Genomic DNA, 21,879 nt, shown 5'->3' with positions numbered 1-21,879 from the left:
CTTCTCCCCCCCCCTATTTTCTCTCCAACTTGACATGATGAGAAATATGCTGCTGTGAAAGGCCCTCCAATAAACACAGCCGCATAGCGGCCGCATCAATTTCAGCCCCTACTTCAGCAGGAGGAAACAGGCCAATGGGGAGACACACGCAGCTCTGACAGAGCGCACCCTCCAGTCCATCTCCAACTCCATCGTGTGTCGGAAAACAGATGTTAAGAAGCTCACACACGGCCTCTCAGTCAAGACACCTGGGTTGAGCACAAGACTCAAGGGAGATTTTCCATTTTGGGACATTTCTGTCAGTGTTGCTTCCTCTTTGGTCTCATCATCACGGAGGACCTTTGGCACCAGTCTGTCAGTGGGGCTACCTGAGGAGACGGTCTGGTTAACCTGACATCCAGTGGAATGACTGCAGCCTCCTGTCGTCAGACCTGCTGCCATCCCTTAATGACCCATAATTACTTCCACCAGTTTCAGATGGAGGGACCTTCAGATACAGATCTGACAGGAAGAATCTAATTTTTTGGCGTTCCACTGACTGAGTGAACCCTCACAGGCTCTATGTTGGATCAGAAACATGTCTGTGTGACATTGTGCGCTGTTGTTGAAGCAAGGCCCCAGATCAAAAGGCTTTCGTAATAAATCACATGATGTGGTCTCTTTGTTTCATATGGAGTGAATAACAGTGACTTGTCTTATTCCATTCGGCCTTGGGAAAGAATACCAAAGCTATGAGAGTGTTCAACGGATCAAATGTTGAATTTGATTCACTGACTGATACATGAGCACATGTGTCCCAAATTCTAACATCAGAGAAAGTGTGAGCTGCAGCACGTGTATAAGCAGCATGGGAGAGGTGCACATCGGCAGTCAGAGCTCCCATATTTGGTTCTCCTCTGGAACAAACCAAACACCACCTGTCAGAGAGGATGCAGGTTTCCAAGTTTCCAAGGGGGAAATGACTGCAGTGTGATGGATAATCAGGCTGTGAGGAGAGCAGAGGGGTGCAGAGGGTTGGACAGCCCTGACAGGGTCAGGCAAGTGAAGAAACAGAGAGGACAGACAGACCAGACATCTCTCTCTCTATATATATATATATATCTCTGCTCTCTCTCTGTCTGTGTCTCAGTGTGAGCCAGAAGAGCAGTATGAGACAGCACTGAGGTGCTGCTACTCCCTCGCCATATTTTGAGTCATGACCTTTACAGTTCATTCAACCTTACAACTAATTGTTTGATAAGATCAAACAAAAATGTAGTCAGCTGTAGCGAGCTAACAAGCTAAAATAGTTTCTGTGTAATGTTTCTCACACTAGTCTCTGATGTCAGTCTCGAGTTGGTGCCATATTCTTTGATCCTGGTCGTTATCAAAATGGCATAAAAGTAACCCCCCAGTTGTCAAACAAGCCTGTGTATGAGTAATGGTTGACAGTCTGCTGGCAGTCATCTACATGTAAAGTCCCCATAACATTTGCAGATGCTTGGCAACGAAGGAAGTCTCTATGAATCCAGGAAGGATGGGGAATAAGGAATGGACTCCAGCAGAGGACCCGCTGTATGAGAGGATCAGGGTGTATTTTATAGCACTATATCAATACTGGCTAAACAATGTCCTTGTCTGACTCTGTGGAACATCTTCCATCACATCATACAATAAACCACAGTATGCACGGTGGACCACACAGTACAATCAATGCACCAATGCATTACAGTACATTTCCATTTTCACCAACACATCTTCTGAAGTCCCAGCGAGATCAACAAACAGGACTGTCCTTGGCGGTGTCTTTGTGTACTCTCAAGTATGGTCTTTGGAACGTAGCTGTTGATGTGATCTGCCAGGCAGGTTGAGAAGTGGTCCACAGCCTGGGCTGTGAGCTGACTGCTGACAGGTGGCAGAGCCTGGGAGAGGGTCAGGTGACCTGCTTTATAGGGCACCACAGGGGTGTGGTACTAAAGATCTGAGGGCTGCATTGACCCACTAATAGATGAACAGCATAGTCCCATAGAACAGATATATTTGCATTGCATTCCTTAATATCAACAGGAAAATAAATATGTAATATATGTAATATATGTAATGTTGGTACTGGCTCGATTAGACCACCATTAAAATGATTGGATTACATTGTATTACATCAAAATACAAATTCATGTGGATAGAGAAAATCATCTGCAAGCAGAGAGTGACCCCATTGGGCAGGAGCTGAAAACTCAGGTGTTAATTGTATGCTATTCGTGAGGTGTTTTGTTTGGATATACACTGCTTTATTTCGAAGTGTCATTGAAATGGATATAATCCCCTCTTGGCACAGAGACTGGCTGAGCATTCAAAGGCACCGTTTGTCCCAGGGGCCAGTCAGTCTGTTTGCCCAACTGGAACAAACTCACAATCAACATGACTGGCTGCTTTCTGCTCCAAATCCCTCTCAACAGTCCCATTGAGTGATGTGTGGAGGTTTTTCTCTTTGGTGAAAATGGCCGAGAATTCCCACTAATGAGCTCTCTGTCAGATAGGGATTAAACATTTGTTTGCTAAGTCCAATAAGTACAGTTAATACCCCTCTTTATGTCATACTAGGATGCCTAATGTGCTCTTGTAGCCAGAGACTGAACCTCACCTGAAACAGGCTGTCAGATTGGCAGGCTCCATGGTTGATCTGAGGATTTCTCTGAAGGCTCAGATGTATATTTACCATGCAATCCAAGTTAGGCAAGTTTTCTTTTTTCCAGAACAGGACTGGTTTTCATCTACTGTGAACAACGTGCCGTGCATAATGCACTGATATCTACAGTAGGTCCCTCTCTGCCAGTCAAACAACCCTGTTCACCTGTGCTCCATGTCACTGTGTTGTAGTTACAGACATCGACCAGTTTGGCTGATTCATGAGGCCTCAGTGGGCAGAGAGAATGAGGGAAGAGGCACCAACATTTTCTCATACTTCACCTCCTCAAGGCTGTATTATAAATCCCACATCTATGCATTCACAGAGAATATCTTCACAGGAAGGCACCTCTGTTGCTCTCCCCTTGCCTAAACTCCCTTGACAAATAAACTGTGTAGAGTACGTCAAACACAGTTCAAATCATTCTCTCTCACTCCCTGACTCTTTGCAGGGCTAAAGTCGGACAACAGCAGCTTAAACGTTTGTGCTGCACCGAACAGACAAGAAGTGTCTCACTCAATCAATTGAGGCCACCCAGATAAAGGGAATATTTGAATGATACCACATGCTGGAGATACTCCAACATGGCATCCTCCCCATCACCCTGTGGGGGAGAGTAAACTGTAATTTTTCTCCTGTGCCACTCTGCTGCGCTTCACCCCTGGGTTTATTTGGACTGGTCTGGATAAACATGGTCCAGGAGATACTGTATCCTAGCTTACTACCCATGTCAGAGAGGAAGGGGCACTGCTGGACACGGGTCAGGCATCCATCACACACTGTCACACACACTTGGTTTCACATGGCCTCACAACTCTACAGCTAAATCTATTATACTGTAGGTCTTCACTCAGATACTGTTAGTATTGTTATGATACATGGTATGTGGTTTAATATCATATATCAATATTTTGTAAAATACTAATTGTACAGTATGATTCTATTCCAACGGACTGCGGAAGTAGGGGGTAACAATATAAATAGAAAATGCTTTTTTTACATGAGGAATGATCAAATTCATTTAAAACTGGAGAAAAGAAGATACCACTGACCTATGAACTTACACCTTACATGCCTACACAGGCCAAAATAAACAGAGAGACATAAACTCAATAAGTCATATATTCCAGTATGCTCCCGTCCCCTCTAATTACATTTCTAGGTGATATGCTGGGCCTCCTGTTCATCACTCAGCTGTCAAATGACTGGTTATCTACTTCTCCAACAGTATTGTTCAACCAAGGGGAAACCAAGGGAGATTCCTCTTTGCTATGCTCAGTGTGTAATCAAGCTGTTTGCCAATGGGCTGCTCCCAGTTTGTCCTAAAGGGGCTTGTTTTCAAAGGCAATCCTTCATGAATGCCAATGCCAAGTCATTTACTGGATTTCAACTTATATTTGGGATAGTTCACCAAGGCATAGTTCAACAAAATATTTGATATATTTTGTAATGTGATTTTATACTGTTTAACTATGACTAAGCTACCACTCTATAGTCATAGAGTAAACCAGGAAGCTATTCCCTTTTCCATACATGAGCATTCTCTCCTACATGGCCTCTACTCCTGCACTCACCAAAGCCAAGCAGCCATTTCTCCTCCAGAGAGGCCAGACAAACACTGGTCACTCTCTCTCTCTCTCTCTCTCTCTCTCTCATTCTCACTCCCTCTCTCTGCTGCTGTATTTATGAGCCTCACAGTCTGAACAACACAGCGACGTGTTTTCCTTCCCAGAATGACTTTATTTAGATAAATGTACATGCTTGGGAAATTAAACAAACTCTATATCTTCAATGAAAAACATAAAAAAGGAGAAGAAAAGAGCAACAAAAATGAAAAGTGAGACTTGAAAAAAGAGGTCTGGCTGGCAGACGACCGCATCCTTTTTTGTGGGAAGACATACCTGGCTTTCAGCGAACGTGTCCTTGCAATATAAATCACACTAAGAGATTTTGGAAAAACACCATTAGGAACAAGCCATGCATCCCCATAGCATGACAGTGTCAAGGTGGGGAAGGATTGGCAGGCAGAACTAAGCACTCTCCTTTTCTGATAGGACAAAATGGCGTTCTGGCTCAGAGAACTACAGAGGATCAGGATGTTGGCAAGAAAGAATGCAAAGTGTGTTCTTACCTTATTTAGCCAAAGCCAGCCATCACATCAGGGAGCATGGAAAAAACAGAGAGATAAAGGAGAGATTAGGATCCAAAGTTATTCAAACAATGTCAACAAAACATGCCTCCAAATAATGTTACGGTATCTATGGAATGAAGATGAGAAGCGGATATAGTACGGCAAATTCATATATGGGAGGTTTTACATAACCACACAAGGCCACACAATGAAAACAACACTACAAGAATACAGTATGTTGAAAAAGTGATTGAACATCCATTTTGAAGCATAGAAAATGCACTGTAGGGATAACATTCTCATTACAGTAATGGCTGCATTTAGAGGGATTTATTTTCAAAGCCTCACACCCTGATGACACAATCTGCTATGGATTGTGTGAAACCAGCAGGCATAAGTTAGACCCATAAAACTGCCACATATGATGAGGAACAGAACAAGTGCTCTTGTCATGCTTCTGCCTCTTCTCCCTTCTTCCCACCCACACGTTTGATACCATAACAAACAACATGTCTGACCTCGCTCACACTTCACAGTCTCTGATTTACTGACTGGATTATATTATTATCTTGTCCATGGTGATGGGAGACCACTAATCACAACCCCAAGCCCCTCAAAGGACTCGGTCTCTCTCACTCCAAAAAAAAACTTGGAAAAGCACCACTGAAGGAGTTTCCAGTGTGTGTGTGTGTGTGTGTGCATGTGTGTGTGTGTGTGTGTGTGTGTGTGTGTGTGTGTGTGTGTGTGTGTGTGTGTGTGTGTGTGTGTGTGTGTGTGTGTGTGTGTGTGTGTGTGTGCGTGCGTGCGTGATGCTGTCTTCCAGAATCAATGACAGTGATAAGAGAGCTCTGGCACTATTTAAAAGGAAACCATTGACATATGGGAGTGGATCCTTTCAAATGAAAGGGTAGGAGAGGAAAACGTATTACAGTAAACCAAACAGATTAGGGCTGACTAAATAGTTAGAGACTATAAATAATGGAAAAAGAGGTAAGATTGCCAAGGTGGGTTGGGGGGTATAAAAAAGGCCCACTTGTTTTGGCAAAACATCTACAACTCTCTAAGCTATCTTTCATTTGACCTATTTGTTTTTACCTCAGCATATAATGAGGTAGATTGAAATGTAATAAGGAGCTGAATCATAATATAATACTGATGTTGACCAGATTCATCTCAATCATGGTGAGATCAACTGAAAATATCATTGTGGGAGATGGGTGTCTTTACCTCCCCTCTAGTATTCAAAGAGGCATGGCCAGGGTAAGGAGAAAAATCTTGTCTTATATTGATAAAAACTCAAACTTAGCCACAGCTTCTCCATTGTGAAATAAGGCTACTGAGCCACACTAATACCTAAGCTGTCCTGTGTGACTGGTTGAGAACAGTCATGTTAATGATAACCTCGTTCAACTCTGTTCCCCTACCCGTCAACAAGGAACTACTCTACTGTGTCACCCTCAGTGGGGGGTACAGTCAATAAGCAACTGCTGTGTGTATATGTGTGTGTTTGTGTGTGTGTGTGTGTGTGTGTGTGTGTGTTTGTGTGTGCATGCTTGTGTGTGTCCAGTAGCATACTTAAGTTCACTAAAAATACCCTCTATTGTTAAACTCAGTCAGAATTGTAAAACAAACCGCTTTTAGCTAAATTTGCTTTGACATTCTCAATGTAACAGGCAGTTTCAAATTGCTGCTGTTCCTTGGAGAGAATACTTCATCTCCTCTTACAGAGGTTATCACAATATCCAACAAGTGCCCTTTCTTCCCTACATAACTGTTATAGGAAGTGGATAATTGACAGGGAGGGTTTCTCTTCCCACTACTGAGTTAGAAGAAGGGAACATCATCAATACATGCTGGTTCACAGAAACTGTCCTTGATGCTTGAGCTTCTACTTAAGGCTTACAAGCAACTGCTGACATACTATATCATATCAGCGCCCAACTTCAGCTCAGTAGAAAGGGCGTATACAGTACCTCCTTTTGTAATTGTGTTTATTTGTAAGCAGTTATGTCATGGCTGAAAATAATGGTTTATGAGCAAATGCTATAAGTGTAAGGCTAAGCTATTAGGCAAGTGTGTACAACAGTGGAGGCTGGTGGATGTAGAAATCGGAGGACGGGCTCATTGTAATGCATGGACTGGAATGAGGAATGGTATCAAACACACGTGAAACCTAAACCTAAAAACATTACATTTTTATTTGAAAGAAAAAAATCCTCTGCCTCACAGGGCTTGTTGATGCTAAGGCTTAGCCTCAAACATGAGGCTTGAGTCAAAGGAGCGGGAAGAGTTGTTTGGCAGAGAACTCTCACCTCAGCAGTCTTTCAACATGATTGGCTCCAGCTTACCTCTAAAAATATCAAGGTTTCGGAGCCAAATCCTAAATATGATGTTCATTTCCCTTTACTGTATGCACTATGCAAGCACATGCATTGTTATTGTATAAGTCTTACTGTTTTTCCACTCACAAGTCCAAGGACACAATACCCAAAATGCCTACATCACCCCATTACAAAAAACAGCCTACAGTATATTGAGTTTTGGTGATTTTTATATCCCAAAACCACATTTCAACAAGCAGTGGTCCTGTACGATCACACCCTAACAAGCTCAGACACCTTTAGCCTCACACTTTGGTACCAGATACTGGTCCTTTGAAGTTTTTACATTAAGCAACTCCATCCCCCTCGTACCACACCCACCCACCCACCCACCCTCCCTCCCTCCCTCCCTCCCTCCCTCCCTCCCTCCCTCCCTCCCTCCCTCCCTCCCTCCCTCCCTCCCTCCCTCCCTCCCACCCCTTACAGTCCTCCCACTTCCACCCAGTCTTGACCCCGTGCCATTCTCGCCAAAACCTTTCATGCACACCTGGTAGTGGTTAAGCTCAATCACAGTACAATGTCAAAACTCCTGAGTGCTCCTGCAGAGGACAGGGAGAATTTGACAAAGGTGTTTCTCAACAACACACTGAGGAACTGGACACACAGCCATGGAACACTTTTGAAAAGGTGAGGGTTAGTTACTTCAAACACTTGACTAAGTAAATATTAAGGTGTGTGAAACAACAATAGATGTAGACTCTAGTTGGCCTATACTGTACAGGTACAGTGGTAAGCCTAAAGGGGTGCTCAGGGATTGGAATATTTTTCTCAGTTTTACAAGACTTCCATGAGCAATAACAATCCTGAAAATAGGCTTGACCCACATTCAGGAGGTAGATTATCCTGCCACTGATGAACAGGAGTCAGTCATAACAGACTGGGAGGAGTGAGATTCCAGTAAATTCCACCACACCTGGTAAGAGCTGTTCTGACGTTTAACTACTTTTGAGAGGGGGGGGGGGGGGCACTTTCATTCTTTGCCAGCTGCTATATCAAAGGCGTGATGCATGGTGTAATTTCACTGATTCAGAACGCATTTCATGGTTTCGTGGCTTTTAAAAACACACTCATTTCATGCCATCTTTTGGCTCCCTCTTGCAGTATCAATGACCAGTTAGGTGATGAAGCACTAGATAATGGGCAAACCAGAGGAAAACCAACTACACTATCTGAGAAGGTACATACCTACCTGTACTATGGTGCCAGAAACACTAGTGCAGTCTTAAGGAGTGTCAACTGGGTGCCTTGTTGAGCTGTGTTTGAGTCTGATCTGGTTAAGATAAATGTGGTTCTGGACTGACCCAGCTGGATCCCATAAAGGACCATGCTCAAAGAGAGGACCATGCTCTCTCTAAAAGCCATGGGATTTAAACAGCGGACAACATAACCTCCATATATTATAAATATTACATGATTAAAAAGAAGAGATTAGATAAGTGGGCCAGAGTACACTGCACAATTACAAGCCTACAAATGTAAGCTGTTTTTGGACAGAGAACAATGGTGGCCTGTGAATGAATACTATGATTTGCATACTATTGAACTATGAAGAGAGTCACTCAATGACTAAAACAAACAATAAAGCAGTCCCGATGGTATCCGGAGGAAAAAAATGTTTGTTTACCATGTCAGACTAATGGCTCTGTGCTATTTCATTTGGACTCTTCCAAGTAAGGTTAATTCTGTTTGATAATGGAGAATAATGTAGTAGAGTGTTTGAATTCTCCTGTTCTTATCCCTTTGTATAGAGTACAGAGTGTTCTATTTATGGACAATAAACAGAACAAAAACAACTATAAGTCCTAATATGTTTTGGCTCGGTAGACTGAGAAGTAAAATACAGTGCAGAGCAAAGCAAAGTCCAAAGTATTTTTTTGGGTTGAAACAACCAGTCAAATGCCTCACACAAGAGTTCCCAAGTCAGACCATGAGTTTCCATGGCTGTGCTGGTAGTTATGTGAGGCCAGTCAAAATAAGATCACCAATAATAAACACCAATTGATTGACAGTCAATTATCCTCTCAGGCCAATGTATACACTAACTCTATACCTTACCCACAAACCACCACACTTAGCTATAGGAATCAGAATCAGATGGACTCTCAGGGAACCTATAGGAGTGTAAGAAGTGTATAACCCCACTGTTTACAAAGTCATCATAAGCATCCGTAACATCCGTTTTAAGTTCAATGGCGATCCTTACCCTGCACCGATAACCTCCTCTAAGTAAGAAGAGCCAGTCAAACAGTCTAAATTGTGAGAAAAGAATGAGTATGATAACTAAAAACCAATTCTATGATCTCAGAACCTGAAACCATAAGACACACATTTCATCTACCTCTGGATACCTCTCAATCAACATTGTCTAACAGCATCTGGTCTACATTTTGATGTACTGAACACACAAATAAGGAAAAGCGGGATAATATGTTTTCCCAATGGAGATGCAGGTTCCTATCACGACTTCATCTTCAAACATCGACCTCTGACTCCATCATATCAACAGCTCCTTGAGCTGGGGTGCTTAATCAAGAGGTGATTGTCTCCCGACACAGCCTGAATAACCTGCATGGAGATGTCCCCTGAAGCACAATTCAACAGTTAGTCATTTGTTAACAATCATGTTAGACGGCTCCTCACCACACACACATCTCTTTAATTGAAATAAAGGTTTGAGTACAACTGCTTTGATCCACCCACTAAGAGTAGCCTTAACATTGAAGCCAAAGGATTTCCCCAGCATCACTATAACACCAAACATTTAGAGAGAAAAGATAATATTGTAGGACATTCCCTGCCTAAAACCCCCAAAAAACACTCGACATTCAAAAGTTGTTATGGATGTGGTGCACTGATTTTAAGTTGTGACATCCCCCCATTCTTTATGCTGAGGACAAGTCCTATAAGCCAGTAGAAATTTGCTTTTTTTAACCTACAGTCAATGGAGGCGACTGCCACAAATATACAGTGAATTTCCATTAAGGGGTCCATCAGAGCTAAAACAATTCAGACCTCCTAAAATAGTGGTATTTACAAAGGTCACATACTGTATTTAAAAATGGATGTGATCTGAAACTGGAGAAGTGTTTGGATATAGTCGTGAGTGACTAAGCATTCCACAGACAGCTAATTTGATCTTGGGAGAGTCACTTTAGGAAACCAACCACTGGCAGTTAGAGTATCACGCTGACTTGAAACCAGTCTCACCCTCCCTATAGTATCGTGAAGGCCTATAGTCACTGCTCCACACAGAAACCAACTCTGGGCAGCTTATGACGTCTGGACGTTTCTTTTAGTTTTTTTGTGACGTTCTGAATAACAGCTCCATGCCCATATGCTTATACTGACCTCTGACCTGAATGTAATCTCTTTTCTTTCATCTTAATGTTAACACAGCTACTTGAAGCCACTAAAATGTCTCAGCGTCTTCACTCCGAAACAGGCGCTTACATAAATATGAAGAAAACGTCTCCCCCGCCGTCCATGTCAAAATGTGTATATTTGCAGCTGAGTTGAACACTTTGTGTTTGCATTGCGGAGAGGGAGTCTGTACTTAGCATGTTGTTTTTAGCCAGCCTTAATGTCTTCCATGTCTGGGCCGATTTGTCCCTGCGCTCCCTGTGCCACATCAGTGGGGCTGAGAGATGCAAGCGCTGTGTGTGACAGCTGCAGTCCTGGTTCGCGGGCCGACTGTGGGCCGCACTGTCACACAAGCCAGCCGCCTCAGCTGTAATTAGCAGAAATGTGGAAGGATTCATTGTTTTAATTGGTCTGTCTTTGCTCCTAAGTCTCATCCACGCAGTTAACCATCATATCCATATCAGTCTATTTATACTGTAAGTGGCAGATGAGACCAAACAATCCTTACACCACAGAATAAAATGCATTATTATTTGGTGCTGTGGTCACCATTCACTAACAGTGAACAGAAATCATAACATAATAATGTGTGTGTGTGTTTGTGTGTGAGAGAGAGAGAGAGAGAGAGAAGGGGGTGCTGGAAGTGAGGACACTGTCTGAGGTGATCCATATGAGGCAGTTTGACATGGAGGTCAAGATTGGGTCCTCCTACTCCTCCAGTGTTTACACAACCTGCCGAGTGGAGAGCTGGTACAGGTGACTGTTTGATCCCTCCTAAATTACCCAATCATTCTTCGCCTCTGTGTTTACCTCCAAAGGTCCAGGCCATCAACCCTCCTCTGTAGGACTGCAAAACTGTCTAACTGTATATGATATGGTTGTTGGTGGTTATATTTCAAGTCAAGCCCAAAATGAGAGAACCCACTGAGTTGTCTGTGAAACCAAGTGTCAACAGATCAAATGGATTCATAGGGATGGTAACAAATATACATGGTCCAAACCGATTGTGACCACAGGGAGAAAACAAATAGACTCATAAAAAATGAACATCGTCACTCTCATTCCACCCACTTTTAGACATAAAGACAGAGCAGAGAATTCTCAGAGAGCTAAGCAACGAGCCATGTGACTCCACTTTCGTGTGAAAGCAGTTTGGTGTCAAGACCGTGCCAATCCCACAATGCCTTTAAGCTGGTAGCATGCGGCAAAGCTGGCTGCCAAAAGTGTCCTCTACCCCACTTCTCTGCTCTCCTCCTCAGTCACCGTGTGTCCTTGTCACCCAGATGGCGTGAGAGCACTCCCCCATAAGGGCTGTGCTGTGATAAGTTAGTCCTTCACTACAGGTGTGTTACGATGTATTCCAATGATATTTGATACCTCCCACGCTAATTAAGCTATTTTGGTCTGCCTCTTTTCTTGCAGTGTCTCCACTCTACCCTCCTTTACTTTAAATTCAGAATTAGTGAATGATTCTTGTTTTATTATACAGTAGCTAAAACCAAATCAGAAATCTGACCTATTATGACAGTAAATACAGTGTATGAATAATGTTCTCATCTTTTGAGAAGGGCAGGAGTAGCTACAGTATGTGTACTGTATATCAGTGTAGGATCAGAGTGCCTGAACATTCTCTGCCCTCAGGTCCCCATTGGTCTTCCCAAACAGCTGTTTTCTGCATGTGAGTGAGGAAGGATAAAGGTCTTTTGTAATTCTGCTAGCCGTGGGACACGGCCAGATGACTCTTCTGACCCATATTTTTCACTTATTTGTTTTTTGTTTTTAGTCGTCAAGGAGTGGAAACCTGATAACAATATCCGTTAGACACAGGCACTTTGTATCAATGCACAGAAGTACCAGTGGGCTCCAACTCTTATGCAGAGAGAATTGTGTTCTTCTCCAGACCTTTCCCAGTTGAGCAGCACATGCACCTCATGCTGACAGGTTGATTGAAAGAAAAAACAATGAAGAAAATAAAAGCATGATTCATTACAGAAGTGTGTGGGTTTAAACAAACACAGAGATCATTGATTACTTACACACATGTGCCATGTGGCTATGACATCGCTCAGTCACTATGCGCAAAAAACCTCTCTGCCAACTCGTCTGTCCTTCTCTTTTCTCACTCTTTTCCCTCACCGAGCTGTCTCTCTCACATCGCATTCTGTGGAGGGTGAGCATTCCTGGGAACATCCTTGAAAGCCATTAACCTGTGTTCCCAGCGTGTAACATAGTGGACGGTCGAATACTATAGCATAACTCAGCAGAGGGTTCACTTGTCTTTATGGCCCCTGGATTTGTAAATCTATCACTCAGACAGTGGAGGAAACGCTGTCCCTCACTCACGCCATGATTTGTGGCATAAGCAAACAACCTGCTGCACCTTGGCAAAGACAGACAGACAGTTTCAACAGCTGCAGTATCCTATGTTACACAACATTGAAGAGGAAAAGGCTGGGACAAAGCTAGCTAGCTAGCTACAGCATAGATGGTGTCACTCTCAATACAAATCACTGGGAGGCAAACTGCCTGAAGTTGTTATCAAACTGTTCCTGTGGCTAAAGGTCAAAGAGTCTGAGATATTATGTGAACAAATGCATTTTATAGGGCAGTACCCAAAGAGCTGATACCATTCAGTTCCACGGGAAGCCCTACTGCTCTTGAGTGGTTACTTTATAAGCTTAATAAGGCTTTTGGATGCATGACCTCATGCAGTATGCGTCTTCCATACTGCAACATCAGTGGATCAATTAACTCCTCCTAAACATAGAATGAATTACACAAATAATCTCTCGAGGAATGCTGATAGTTGAGATGCTGAAGGTGAGAGGAAAGCGAAACCTTGCTAAACACGGAGCGAATGTGGGCTAGATCGAAAAATAAACCAGCTCCATTGCAGGCCATCTTACTGGGTCAATGATGGAGGTGTGAAAAGAGTGGGTATGCTAAATATAAGCACAAGTATATGAAGCGCCTGCTAAAAATATACAATATGAAGCATTAAGCCCATTGATGGGAGCATGTGGCAGCTGGTGGACATAAGATCTATCTAATCAACCTTTCATCCCTCGTCTCATGATGTGCCTGTTTTCCCAAATGGATAACAAAGACATATCCAGGTCACTCTCTCATTCTTAATGGGTATCAACATCTTAATCTCTAAAAAGGCGCAGTTGATCTCTTTAGCCACGTCAATATATCAAGTGACTGAGAAAGTGTCTGATTTGGTGTTGATAAGATAAGGAGTTTACTTAACAAATACCAAACGAAAAACTTCTGAGAAACAGTTAATATCCACACTCTGCATGTCCTATTAAAGTTTCTTTATGCTACCGGAATCTTCTAGTATCTGCCAACTGGGGAAATAACCATGCTGTTTTGGTGTAACAAATGCCTATAGAATTTGACCATTTCTGTAGAGTGCTAATTTGTCATGCCCCACACACAACATGCAGAAAGTATAGAACCCTATCCAATCTCTGCCCTGACCCCTGGGGTCATTATGACTGGATAACTAGAGTAATAAAAGCAGACTGAATGAGATGGATTCCTGCATTAAGTGAGTGAGGCCCTCGCTGCAGGACTTGGGTTACACTCTGCTCACAACAGACACATGGAAGGCTTTGTCTCACCATGTCTCTCCTCAGTCTCACGACAAAACATCCCTGTCTCAGTCAGCTAAAAACAGCACTCCATCTCACTGGGACTCAATGGATGTGTCAATGAGCTCTCCTAGTGTTCCTGTATCTGGCTTTAGGCAATACTGCTTATTAGGATGTTGGTTGTATTGTGCCATAAATGTTATAGAAAGTACACCACTCATCAGACCCCCATACAGTAGTAGCAATTTGAAGACTTTGGTTAGACATACTGATAATCTAATAAGGACCAACACATTACAACTTCCATTTCACATGCCAGTAAATAACTTTGTCATCATTCACTAACATCTCTCTGCAGGCTGTATCTTCCCCTCTTTATCCTTTTCTTCCAACTCCTCTCCTCTCCCTCCATCTATTTTGATGAAGCACAATGTCCCTCTCTTTCCTTACTATAGTAATACTGAGTCTGGGACGTCTGGACTGACACTGGACTCCCTGCTCCAGAGTTTCTGTGGAGTCGACACTTTCCAAAGATAACACTGGCCAAAGATTTCCACTCACAGGCAGCCTGAGGTCCTGCTGAGCCAGCCTGCCTGATGTGGATCAGGGCTAAAAGATCTGGCCATAGACAGGTCTCAGGTTTGTAGGAGAGCACTATGCTAGGCTAGACCTAACTAAATATGATTACAGTAGTACAGAGAAGGGAGAAGGGAGACTAGGTGAGACAGAGAGGAAGAGGTAGATTGATTCAAAGAGGGTACAGTGTTGTGTATCACCTCCAACAACTATAAAACAGGTGTATTCATTATTTTGTACATGTACTCAGTGTAAAGAACATTTAGAATGCAGGGGATGTTGAGCTGACAAACTAAGGAATGATACAAACTGATACAAACTAATACTGAGGGCTACAACTGTGATTTTATTTTCTATGAAATTTCACATTGTCAACAGAATCAGCAAGGCACAGACAGAGTGGAAACGAATAAGCATGTCATCACATGCCAGGGAAAATTAATCAAGCATATCTGCTATTACAGTGCCTCATGTTACCATAATTCTCCACTAATAGCCAGGGTTCCCCATGAACTCCCCGTTTCGACCAGACATCCAGGTCTGTGATATATTGTCTCTTTACTCCTATTCAAAGGTAAATTGAGATTTCCAGGAAGGGCCTGTCCCTCTGAGAGGACCTAGAGAGTCGGGGCTGGCAGTGTGCACAGTCACACGCCACATGACGTCTTAGCGGGGGAACATTCCTCCTCTTCTTTCCCTCCCTCTCTCCCTCCCTCTAAACCCATCCTTCTAGATTTAGAGGCAGGGGGCATGAAAAGTGGTTTAGCGCTGTACACGGGACAGCAGATTAATGTAGAATTAAGCTATAAAAACCCAACAAATGGGAAATGTCACAGATGGAGAATGAAGAAGCATTCCTCATATTCAGGAACTTTCCACAGGAAGAAATGTGTGAAATTGAATTCCACTTTACAGCCTCTTACTACAGCATGATGCCAATGAAAAAAGAAAAACTACAGTCGTTTTTCACCTTTAACCAAACACCAACATTACCTAAAATGTTCCCTTAAGATATATCTACAGTATATCAAGTCAAAAAGGAAATGCCTTATAAGGAAGTTAATGCCTCCTCCCTCAAACACTTCCTTTACCACTTTCATACCAATCTTAACCCCACAATGCCCCTCTCTCTGCTCCCCAGATGATGTGTGTATGGTGTTAGTATTGGTAGGGCAGGTTTTATTCAGGCTCCATTGATGCAGCAGCAGCAACCTTTCACACTTTGGCTCACATGAAAAACAACAACAGGGAGATTCAGAGAGAGAGAAAAAGAAGAAGAAAGAGAAAGAGAGGGGAGAGAGCCAGCAGCTCTCACTGTAGCCTACAGGAGGTTGGATTGTTCCTCAACTCCATAAATCACTTGTATGGTGACAGGAGGTGGTCCTCCAGTCACTCAGCACACCCCCACGTTGTGACCCCGGAGGTGACAGCACCTCTCTGGGGTCACAGCTGAACAAAAAAGGGGTGCTTCTAGCTCCCATATCCCTCTAAGTCCACACTGCTCTCTGCCGCAGCCTGCCCTTTCATCCTCTCACACTAAGAGGCACAGCATCCAGAGAGAGAGGCATCAAAGGCACAAGGGCCCAGTTTGTACCCAAGCCTGTGTGTGTTTCTGAGTGTGACTGTCTGTGTCTATGTATGTAAGTCATAATAAAGAACTGTACTGATGCTGATGAAAATGTCCCTGTCCTGCATAAAGCCCGACCCAGTCTCCAAACTATTACATCCAGGGAGATCGTTTCTGCAGACCAAAGAATACGATCTGTGTGGTCGTATTATCTAGCTATACTGGCAGGTAAATACGGAAGGCAGAAAGCCGCATAAGGAGGTGGCGGGGTGATGGAGGCAGAAACCGCCCGACTTGCAACCTGAGCGTTGCTGGTTCAAATCACGCTTGGGGCATCATTTATTTCTGTGCTAATTCTTGCTAATTGTTTGTTGCTTATGCTAATATTCGCTAATGCCTTCCCCCGACAACTTACCCTAACCTTAACCACTCAAAGTTAATGCCTAACCTTAACCACTCAAGTCTTATGCAACGTATCTTTAGTTTTTGATGAATCTTGCGTCAAAACAGGTGGTCACACGCTGGTATAGCCAGAAAATGCGATTTTCCCTGATCTACAGAAACGATCCCTCAGAACGTATTCCGTTGGAGACTATGTTGATAAAGCCTCAATGAAAAAACAAGGAAAGACAGTAGAGCTTAAAAAGGCTGTGATAAATGTACTCAACAAAAGTGAGCCGGAAACTGAGCAGACACTGCTGAGTGTAAGGCTGAGGTGTGTGCACAGACGCAAAAGCCGGGCGTATGTGTGTGTGTGTGTGTGTGTGTGTGTGTGTGTGTGTGTGTGTGTGTGTGTGTGTGTGTGTGTGTGTGTGAGTGTGAGTGTGTGTGTGTGTGTGTGTGTGTGTGTGTGATAATCCCAGTGAGCATCTCTATGGGGGTTTCCAGGTGGCCCAGGGGTGAGGCACAGGGGTGAGGCAGGGGTTAACCCCAGTTGACCCCGGCTCCCTGGCTGTCAGAGGCAGAGACCCTGTCCTGACATTGCAGAAAAGCCAGAACAATGTGGCATGTCCATCATGTAACAGAGCCTCCTAACTGAGCTGAAACAGGCTTAGTCCCCTTTGTGCCTCATTTCCTGACTCACATATGCCTCAGGAGAAACATCCTCAGACAGTTGGAAGAATATCATTGCACAGACTAGTCCAATTAAAGATGCCTTTGTGGCACTATGCAGAAACCGAAACAACCCTAAAATCATATTTTCCAATCTAATTAGAGAAATTGTAGGAAAAGCAAAAATAATATAATACTTAAATCTCCAGAATTAGTGATGGCAGAAGTCACCCCAGGACATGCCATGCACATGTTAGACAGGGTGGGCTTTTTCTGCATTCACTCTGAGTGCTGAAACACAGGCTTCAGATAGCAGCACATGGCAGGAGCCTCTCTTTGGTGATATTTTTGTGAATCCTACAGTAGAGCTTCTGATGCAGCTGACACAGGAGAGCAGAAGGTTACCTCTCTGTGTGTAGGAGAACAGCTCTGACACTGACAGAGGAGAGGCTAGGCTGAAAGACCCATAACCAACAACCATACTGCTAAGTTTGATGTTTTCCAGACAGAGGAGAGGCATTTCATTCAGTTTTGGAGAACAACTGGGAAGTAATAAACAAATTGGTGTCATAAGAAAGGGCTAATGTCAAATATTGATGATGAGTCATGGTCTGGTGTAAAATATCTCATAATCATAGTCAATGCTTCATATATAATGATTCAGAGAAGAGGAAAGTTGTAACATTTGTTCCAGGGAGGATAGATGGATCCGGAAGCCAAGAGATTAGCTCGAGAGACTGTAGCATGAGGTATCTGCAGCTGTGAGGTCGGAGGGTTCATCCACACTAATACTGACTAGACTATAGTCTACTAAATTGTTGTGATTAAAAATCTAACGAGTTGTACAATTCACTCCTTGAATCATTTTACCCCCCACTTCTGTCTCCACAGCCGTTTATTTGAGATTAAACCAGCACACCACAAACACAAAACAATTCATGCAAAATGTTGAGCCCAATTTCTAATTGAGTGTATTGGGCAAAGATGTTTACCTGGGTGTGTATTGTTTACATCCTTGATCATGTAAATATTTTGCACAAAGCCCTGTGTACACCACACTGCATGGCCGAGTGAGTACATGTGTAAACAGTATTTGTAATGCATGTGCATGCACTCCTTTGGTCATTTGTCCTATGTGCCAGCCAGTGCCACAGTGCAGTGTGTATGTGTGTGTGTGTGTGTGTGTGTGTGTGTGTGTGTGTGTGTGTGTCACCACATGGGTAAAGTAAACACAGACACAGAGGCCTGAGTGGCCAGAGCAGCAGAAACCAAAGCCAGCTCCTCTATGATACCATCCCACCACAGCTCCTCTATGATACCATCCCACCACAGCTCCTCTATGATACCATCCCACCACAGCTCCTCTATGATACCATCCCACCACAGCTCCTCTATGATACCATCCCACCACAGCTGCTCTATGATACCATCCCACCACAGCTGCTCTATGATACCATCCCACCACAGCTGCTCTATGATACCATCCCACCACAGCTGCTCTATGATACCATCCCACCACAGCTCCTCTATGATACCATCCCACCACAGCTGCTCTATGATACCATCCCACCACAGCTGCTCTATGATACCATCCCACCACAGCTGCTCTATGATACCATCCCACCACAGCTGCTCTATGATACCATCCCACCACAGCTGCTCTATGATACCATCCCACCACAGCTGCTCTTCCTACCGCTCTAGGCTGTGCTGTAAGAGTGGAACGTTTAGAGGGAGGCTAGTGCTAATATGTGGCTCATGATGACACATGATAAAACCCAATGAAATGTGCTGTGATGATATCTCCCTCACAAGGTATGCATAACCATAATGTGCTTGCCGTGTTCACCAAATAAGGTCTGCAAATCCGTTGACTGATGGTTCACCTATGGCCCCTACTCCAGATTAGTCATGTCCTAAATTGTATGCTTCTTGAGTCAATGTACTGTAATAAGCTACATTGATGAGCAAGAGTAGTATAAATGTTAGTTCATAAAATAAAAAAATCTACTGCACATGCCATGAAAAACAGATAAATTATACAAATTGATGTTTGCAATAAAAAAGTAAAGGAAAAGAAAAGAAAATGGATGAATTGTAAGTAAAGACACCTGAGCAATAAAAAACATCTATGAACCATACTGTATAACAGTCAGCTCAAGAATGGAGGTCCATAAGACCACCATCTGATGAATCACACGTCATTGTGGCCAACTGGGAGAACAAGTAGGGAGCAACATCCGCTGATGTCATCGCAAGTAACTTCTGAGGTCCAGACACTCTGATATTCAAACATTGTTCATTTCCAAACACAGAGATTAAAGATTTAAACACAGGCTTTTATCTTATAAACAAGAGATTTCAGCAAAACGTTCTCAGTGCTTTGTGTCCTGAATGATTTTTAAGTGACCACAGAGAGACCACAGAATAACACAATAGAATAGATAGAAGGGTTGCAACCATGTCTGACACATTTACTGAAAGATGAGAATTTTCTTTATTCAACAAAAACCACTAGAAAGATGTAAACATGCACAATTTTCATCACAAAGACATTCTGAAACCCCAGAATGTCTCAAGCTTAGATTTTCACTCCCCTTTAAGACACTGACTTAGGAAAAGATGACAGTGTTTTCACAATTCTAACAGACAGAGGAACTATTATCATTGTTAGGCAAATATTTTGATTGAAAATGACATAGGTCTACAGTACATAGTTAGAGAGTAGAGTCGTAGGGTTTCATAAACTTGCAAGACAGTTTGCCGCCAAATTTAACAAAATAATTTCCTCCTTTTGACATTAATCATATATTGCCATATACATATACATTTTCAATTGGGAAAAAATATGAACAGTAAGTGTTGGTTCTTGGTTTACACATGTTGGTGTAAGTATGATGTCTAGCCCACTCTGCTATAATGTAAGCAATTTGAGGACCCATACACTAGTAGGTGCTACACAGCCGCTCTCGCGTTTTGGCGGCTAGTACGGCCAGAATGGACACAAACCTTTCTACTATGCCCCCTCTGGCTGACACACTGGCTTGTCTCGTAGCCCTGAGCTCAAATAAAGCCGTCCTACCACAAAGACTGAGCGGATTAAATAGGCTGTTGGCCCATGTACACAGAGGGAACTGGGGCCTCTCCTCTCTCTCTATATCTGTGATCCTTTTATTTTCCTTTGAAACATGTAACAAAGGTCGCCCAATCTTCTCCCGCTCAGGCAACACAGAGTGGACCCCTTCAGAACCATGGGTGGGCCGCGAGGAGAGCTTCTCAACAAGCTGGAGCTCTTTATTTAATCGGTGTACTTCAATCCCCAACTACGATCGGAATGGAGAAGAGAAAGGATGTGTTTCAGCCTCGGGTGCTTCAAGTGATGAACGCTCTGAGAGCCAAGTGAGCACAATACTAGCTACCTTTGTCATTTTGTTAACCTATATGGTTTACATTGGGACTGATCTTACATTGGGACTGATCTACAGTATATGTGGTTCCTTTACCACAATATATATCTTCCACTGTGATTCTTTGCAGTATTCTGATATGTGTCAAATATTGCCTTTGTGTCTCACATTATACTGTCAAATATTGTCTTTACATCTCATACTTGCTCTTGTTTTTGCATCTAAGTCCAGTGTTTAATCCACCCACCCTCTCTCTTATGTTCTGTATAGAGTTGAAGAGAAAGTGAGGAGACTCAGACTGACAGAGTGTTGTGTAGTTCACAGGGGAGAGGATATTAAGTTTTATCAAGGCCCTACAGTATAAATATCACTAATCCCACGCTTGGCCTGGGCTTGGTCTTACATCAGCTCTGAAAATAGCAGCCGCTCCTTGGCCTTCAACACATCCGTGCCTGATAAAGCAAAGCAGACAGACACCTGATGGACTGCCTAATATTTACAGTGTATCACTCTGGCCCAGTACAGACTCAAGCACCACTACATGTCTGCGTTCTGTCAGCCTTTATGGGTCATTAAGTCACTGGACCAGGTTTGAAAGGTCCAAAAATCTAATAACTACACCAAATTCACCTCTGCCAAAACCGCCTCATGCACGGGTGACTTCACTGAAGAAATCAAGGTGTCTGTCAGCATGCTTGGAGGCAGTTACCACCGCAGTGCGTTGTACATGGCACGTCCCCAGCCTTTGCAGGTGTTCCAGCACAACTGTCAAGGGAGGACTGAGAGTGAGATAGAGAACAGAGGACATTGTTACTTTGTCTACCCCACAGAACTGAGAGTAGGCTCCAGCTCATAACTGAGCAACATAATATCTACTGGGTTTCTCTGATGACATCATCCAGACCAGGCTTTCTCATCCAGTGCATCATTGTACAGTAACTGTAAGCCCAAAACAGCCGAAATGAAATCTTAAACATATTGAGCATACAAATGTGTGTACTCTAACCCTGCAGGCTGAAACCCTTCTTGAGGGGTCAGAGGTCATTGTACAACTCATTGTACACTTTTCAAAGTAAGTGGTAGTGAGCTATTTAATATTACAGTGATGGTGCACTGTGAACACTCACTTTTCATATGCCC

General features: G+C 43.2%; 1 protein-coding gene across 2 annotated transcripts in view; it reads right to left on the bottom strand.

The window, feature by feature from the left end:
- The window catches only part of fhod3b (formin homology 2 domain containing 3b), an 88,877-nt gene that overhangs the window by 44,885 nt on the left and 22,113 nt on the right, over window positions 1–21,879 (bottom strand). The window contains exon 1 of one of the 2 annotated variants that reach the window (XM_083678878.1): window positions 4,567–4,699. The exons of the other annotated variant lie outside the window; for it this stretch is intronic. The gene's annotated coding sequence lies outside the window, so the exon portion shown is untranslated. Of the gene's footprint in view, window positions 1–4,566; window positions 4,700–21,879 lie in introns of those variants that run through there. 2 annotated transcript variants of the gene reach the window in all.

This window comes from Argentina silus (genome assembly GCF_951799395.1).
Source record: "Argentina silus genome assembly, chromosome: 10".
In the NCBI taxonomy this organism is placed as follows: Eukaryota; Metazoa; Chordata; class Actinopteri; order Argentiniformes; family Argentinidae; genus Argentina; species Argentina silus.
This window is presented reverse-complemented; position numbering and strand designations above follow the sequence as displayed.